The following is a 6,841-nucleotide window of genomic DNA, read 5'->3' as shown; positions in this document are numbered from 1 at the left end:
CATTTTGTTGATATATAAGCTCTCTGCTATAGTGGAGTAGAAAACCAGGGAGACAATGATGGTGGTGGTTGGTGGTGGTGGTGGGGGGGAGTTCAGCGGTTCCCTTAAAAAAAAAATTATCAGGTGAACAAGAATTTGAGTTATTTGCTGTCAGCATGATGTTTACCCCATCCCCCCCCCACCCCCAGTGATTGGATATAAAAAATCAGGAACTGTTCTCAATGTCAAGGTCGCTTTACGGTGTACGTTGTCGAGGACTCTAAGTCTCTAGGACACACTCCCCTCCTAAAATCCCCCTTCCTCGCCTACGCATAAGAAGTCACGGGGCAAGTATTTGCAACACACAGCTAAGTGCTCGGAAACATCTGGACACATTTTTTTTTTCTTAACGGTTTATATCACGACACTGTGAAAATGGCGGATTTTCTTACACTGTTATGACACATTTAACATGGCGGATATATTTCTTGCAGCTCCATATTATGATACTGTGAACATAGCAAACAATTCTTAACACTTGATATTATGATACTGGGGATATGGCAGCTATTCTTACAGCTTCAGGACACTGTGAACACGAATCATTCTTACCACTCCATATTGTGTAGCTGCCATGAAAAAAAAATTCTGAGGCAAAAATATCCCAATGTTTATGTGATTCTTTACAAAATACGAAAAAGTTAGAAGAACGAGAGAGAGTGAGACTCAAATTATAAATTCTGATTTACGAGTATAACAGGATAAGCAAAAAGTTATGCTTAATTTCATCTGATTGCAAAAGCTGGGTGAGTCACTTTTCAATAAGTTTTGTTTCTTGTTAAGTGTCGCGTGTCTGCGATTATTTGGCTGTCTTCATGCTAGGCCTCCCGTACTTTGCTGACCTGTCGTTGGGTGAGCGCGCGGATCAAAGGACAGTTGACCTCGTCCTTGTGTGACCCCATCCGTCGCGCGAGCCCCAGTGCCCTGACCTGCGGCGCTTGTCGTCACGCGTCAGCTGCTCGCAGGGTCTTCGCAGTCTCTTCTTTTGGGACCGGACAGCAACCCCTCTCTTTCACCTTTCTCTACTCCCCCCTCCCTTTTCACATTCTTTTCCCGCGGACAGTCCTTGGTGTGTTTATTTCTGTCAATCGGCCTGTCACAAGCCGTTTGGGCTTCGTCGTATTCTTCTCTTTCTGTCTCTTCGTCTCCGTTTTCATCTCCAATCTCTTGGGCTGAGTTGCATAGCCGGTCTTCAGTTTTCGTCTTAAACCTGCTTAACTCGTTTTTCGTCTTGGCCCGTCCACCCTGCGCCTTCATCAACCTGTCAGCGTCTACACTTGACCCTGCTGTGCCCCGGGTGCGGTCAAGCCTTCCTGCGAAGGTGCGAACCTACGTGACCAACGGGCTGCTCAGGTTTCGCACCTGCAAAGGGCCCCCGGGGAAACTGTGCCTGGACGAGAGGAAGTGTGTGTATGGCTTCACCACGCACTCGCTCCTGTTTTGTTTTTTGTTTTGTTTTGTTTTTTTCTTCGCAATGTCGTTCACTGATAACATGGTGTTTGTCCTCTTGTCCTCTTCCTCCCCTCCCCCCCCCAAAAAAAAAAAAAAAAACCCGAGCCGAGCATCTTCCGACGCCACTGTTATGACACTTCGCAATGGCGTATAAATTTACTTAGAACTTAGCACCTGTTATGACACTGAGCATGGATATACATCGTGGACCAAAAAAAAAAGCTAATATTTTCTCGTCAATTGAGATGCGCCTGTATGGCCGAAGGGGGCAGAAATCTGTATGAGGGAGGGAGATTTATTAGTGAGAAAGTCGGACGCGCAATTTAACATCAACCACTGAGCTCTCTATAGCACTCAGGGAGAGATCACGTTTTCACAAAGCATAAGAACTGAACAGTTCACTTCACTTCACATCACACACACACATGCACACGCGCGTGCACAGAGAGAAAGAGAGAGTACAACACGTCACATATGCAGTTACAGACCATAAGACATAATATATGCAGTGCATCACAACACAAACTGCATTGGTTCCTGTCCTGTCTGGTCTCAGCTAGTCTAGGCTCTAGTGTGCGCGAGTTTTCTTACCCTCTGAAAAAACGAGAGAACCCCAGGAAGACATCTGGAATGGAAAGATGGTGGGAAGGAATGGGAAAAGCATGGCAGATTTTTTTTTCTTTTCCCCTCTCTTGTCTGCGCGTGCAGGTCTTAAGACTCGTCATGTCTGTATATGTCACAAACAATGGCTACCAGATGCCCCACTGAGATTCTCGTGTACGCCGCCATATTTGCTCTCTCTTTTCCTTCTCATACAGAAAGAATGCGTGATCTACATTTGCCAGTGTAGTAAAACTATATCTCACTTCAGGACAAACACTGGCTTATGCCTGTTGTCTCCAGGGACGGTGGCTTTATAGTTGATTCTTCTCGTAGATATTCACAGATGGATCTTGTTAACCCCTTACGGCCGAAAAGTTTCAAGTATGTTGTAAGTGGTTCACTGTAACAACTTGGACGCCGTTTGTGCTGTGGGCCCGCAAATAGCAAGTGTATCTAATAATTTTTTATAACGAACTGAAAAGGTCACATGCCGTTTTCAAGACAACTTTAAAGAAACCATTTAAACTGAAAGAAAATGAATTTACACGTAGACGAGATCAACGCTAACAGTAGCTGAAAAATGGACATATTTGGTCACTCGCGCCAACGCTAGACTTGCCGAATCACGTGACCCGAGTCAGCAGTCCATTATGACTATTTGAGATTCTAACCCTATCTCTGTAGAATTATCTTCTTTTCTCAAGTGATTCCTGTAGTCTTTTCTTTTCCATGCACACCGTGTTTGCCGCGTACAATGTAAACCAGTCAATAGCAACTATGTAATACATATTATTTATGTACTTACATTTCAGAGCTCTTTGTCCGCCAAGAAACGTGTGAGCGATCTCTGCATGCACATGCCTTGTTATGTGTACAAACACACTCACGAAGCAAGGGATTGACCGTCCTTTCTGAGGATGGTCGGTGCATAACCTTTGGTATGAATCCTGTTTCCGTTCGTCTATCATGAAAGGTCCGCATTATGCAAAGTCCTCGATGGTGAGACCAGTGTGGTTTGAGACAATAGGTATGTTGTGTGGTGTTCTATTATGGCACACACACAAAACATTTCTTGTTTGCACTCTCCCTTCGCCTCTGTATTTTTTCTATTGAATTTCTATTTTATCTATTTTCTTCGTGCGAAGCCTGTATATGTATTATGTACAGGGTAAACTAATGTATCCTTGGACTTAACTGACGCAGTAGTAGCATCGTTTCAAGAGAGTGTCTAATGTTGTTTTGATTTTCAGACCATAATGGGGAGCTTACAAATTTATTGCATGCAGCAGAATTTCTGGAACAAACTAAAGAAGAAACAGACATGAATAAGTGACACGAATACCGTCTGGTATTGTTCTTTTCTCTCTAATCCCTATCAGTTGTCTCGGGCCGCTATTGCTAAACTCAAGGCAAAAATAACATAAATAACCTAGTCGTTAGCGAGTCCGGTTAGTGGTATTGATCGACACCATGCTCCTAGTGATCACAGTTGCCGCCTGATGTGATAGTTGTTTACAGCATCACGCTCTTGCTCCATCTGGTCGAAACTTTCAGACCACGAGGATGCATGGGACTCAATGCTTACCTTGTCCGTCGAGCCTAATCCTAGCGTATTGTTATTATTATCGTTATTGTTTTTTTAGAAGAAATTTACATCATCACAAAGAGTAGGTCACAAAGTATGAGTAAATAACTATTTAGTACAAGGGATAAAAAACCTCACCTTTCTAGGCAGACGCAGGCTCCACTCCCCTACACGCGGTGTCACTCCGCTTAGAACACAAAACTATTTGCTTCACTAGTCTGAAATCTTTCTTATGAAATGATAAGTAATATGAAACGCACCTAAACACGGAGATCTACAACCACTGAAATGTTCCTATTTGTGCTTCACCTCGGTCTCTCGCTTGTATACAATCCGCTTGTATTTTCTATTCTTGATTTAAAAACTCTGATACGGTTTACAGCATAAAAACTCTGTGTCGGTGAAGGGGGGGGGAACTGAAAGCAATGGTGTTGATCTTGGTCAGAGATGTAACATCTCTGTCTTGGTCTATTCATATACAGTACAACGATTTTGTACACAATAAGAAGAATATTTAATCAATGCACTTCTCGAGTAATTTGATGAATGATGTGATTGTTATAACTAAATTTGCTTTTTTATAGGCATATCTTCTGTGTGAAAAATTGTCAAAGCCTTATAGTCGCGAACTAAAACATGTACAGGAAAGAGGAGAGTAAGAGGTAAATAAGTGAGCCAACAATAAGATCAGTACCTTTTTATGCACTCTTCTTCAAAGTGCCTTGAATAAATCTTGGCACTCAATGGATTGAAATTTTTGTCTGAACACCTGTAGCATGAATGAGAGCCTGAAGTTTGTTCTTTTGATATACCTGCCCGCGGAAGCGAAAAAAAACTTACAGCGAAAGATTTGATACTTGCACAGTTGCATTCTACCATGCAGCAGTGTAAACCACCTTTTGTTTTTACTGATGTTACTCTTGCAGACTTTGCTGACATTGCCATTAAAGTCATTCGCTAAAGCCACGGTGGGTAAACCGGAAGCGTTGTAGCAAATAGCCTCGTTCTGAAAAAAAAATCGTCTGCAAGCAGTCCGAGGATATTAGTTCGTGCATGAGCTCAAAGCGAGATCTCTCATTAGCCTTCAGTGCCATCAGAAGCTAGAAATGTCAGTCCACGTGTGTGTGTGTGTTTTTCTTCCACCCCCTAGAAAGTTTTCTTTTTAAATCAAAACCTATTTTTGTGAAAAACTGATGACATGTTCTGGTGATTTCAAAGCAAATTTTGAAACGCTGTATTGTCATGTTGACCTGTTAAAATAAATTATATTTGAGTTTAATTTTACGTTGAACTGCTTAGACCAGGGATGCACAACCTACGGCCGCGGGCCATGCCCACAGTGCAGGAATCGGCATGTTAGTAATAAAAGACAGAATCTTTTTTTCGACATGACGAACATTTCGATTCAGTTACTTGGTGTTCTACGTTGTTCAGAAGTTGGTTTCGGGTAAACAACTTCATATCCCACTAATTACTACATAATTAATGAAGTACAACTTGTTTCTAATAAAAAATGGTATCTGCATTTTTGCAAAACACGGCTGTCCGAAATGGATTTGGCCCGCAGGCCGAAAAAGGTTGGGCATCACTGGCTTAGACAGTTCATCAGACCTTAACGGTCTGTCCTGCTTGTAAAGACGTCCCTGCCAAGAAACACATTTCTTTCGAAAAAAAAAATCCCACACCAAAAACACGACATTATCAATAAACACGCCCTTGCCAAGAAGATGCCATGTTCTGAAGACGGTTTACTGGGGACAAGAGCAGAGAGCCAGAGACAAGAAGTCGAATATTCAAGGACGTCCAAGGGGAGAACATCTTTGTACGTCAACGTTACGCATGAACGATCACCGGGGCAATCGACGGATCTTCGGGTAGAGCTGGCACGCGCTGTAGACTCCAGCAACCCAGATAATCGATTACAGGATGCCAGAGGAAGTTTATTATGGGTAGAAGCTGCTGCTGTAATTGGTTTTCCTGACTGGGGTACGTATAGCTTCGTCACGTGATGTTGTGCTCGCTAGAGTGAGGCTGGCACACTGCCCATGGTGGTGTAAACAGTATGTCAATTAAGCGAAAGGATGGGCTCGTGGTTAATGAGTTCGACTGAAAAAGATCTGTGGTTCCATGCAAAGGAAAATTGGAAGGAAATGGTGTTACCACGCCTAGACACGATGAACCATTTACAGTTCGTTGCCTATGCTGCCTCTAGGTCAGTGGGCTTACTTTCCCTTTGATCGATCCGATTCCCTCATTCTAGTCTTGCCACCAAAAGGCAATGTTTGACATGACCCTGTCTAACACCATGTATCTGAACTTTCCTTGCATGCAGTCAAGCATAATACAGGATTTAAGTGTTGTCACATTATGGCAGTGAAATGCGTTAAAGACAACTTTGATTTTGTTTGAGCATAACACAGTTAAACTCAAAAGTGGGGTATTAGTCCCCTCTTACACTAAAGTCACTGAGCCAGCCTGCCTAGTCTTCTCTACTCAGAAGCTTGCAAGCAATACAAAAAACATGTTTGGGCTTATTCTGCTTATGCTGTCTTTCTGTTAACAATTCAAATACAGTGGATGCTGTAATGGAAATATGGGATTTCTTCTTCACTCTCAACTTTACAGTTGTTGGCTGTACATTATACAAATTTCACACAAGACAACAGAGGTTTGCAATCACAGATAGTTTATTCGCATTTTCAGAGATACTACTCTGAGCGTTAACAATAATTTTCTCCCTTTATTGGGATGGTGCTGATTAATACACCAAGCTAATACAATAAAGCAAAGTTAAAAGATTTAAACACAAAATGTAAAGAGAGTGTCACAAGATTCATGTGAACAGGTATACAATTTGAACCAAAATCAAAACAAAGCATGCAACTTCTGTGTATACTAGTAGGCAAGAGTTCTATATTGATTGCAAACAGACTGCAAAGGCGCCAAGTCTGTACACAAACCAGATAAAATTAAGGGAGGTGCAAGGGTGTATTTTCAAAAGAATGAACACTTCTGACTGCATGGTCAAGTATGTGCACAAGCAGCCCAAGTCAACTTTCAGAAGGGAGAGAGAAGTGGAAGAGAGGGAATATGGCACACACTTGAACACAGAACAGAAAATCCCAGCAATAGCTCTTCTTATTTGCATAAAATAAAAAATCT

This window comes from Pomacea canaliculata, linkage group LG2 (assembly GCF_003073045.1).
Source record: "Pomacea canaliculata isolate SZHN2017 linkage group LG2, ASM307304v1, whole genome shotgun sequence".
In the NCBI taxonomy this organism is placed as follows: Eukaryota; Metazoa; Mollusca; class Gastropoda; order Architaenioglossa; family Ampullariidae; genus Pomacea; species Pomacea canaliculata.
Note: the sequence above shows the minus strand (reverse complement) of the source record.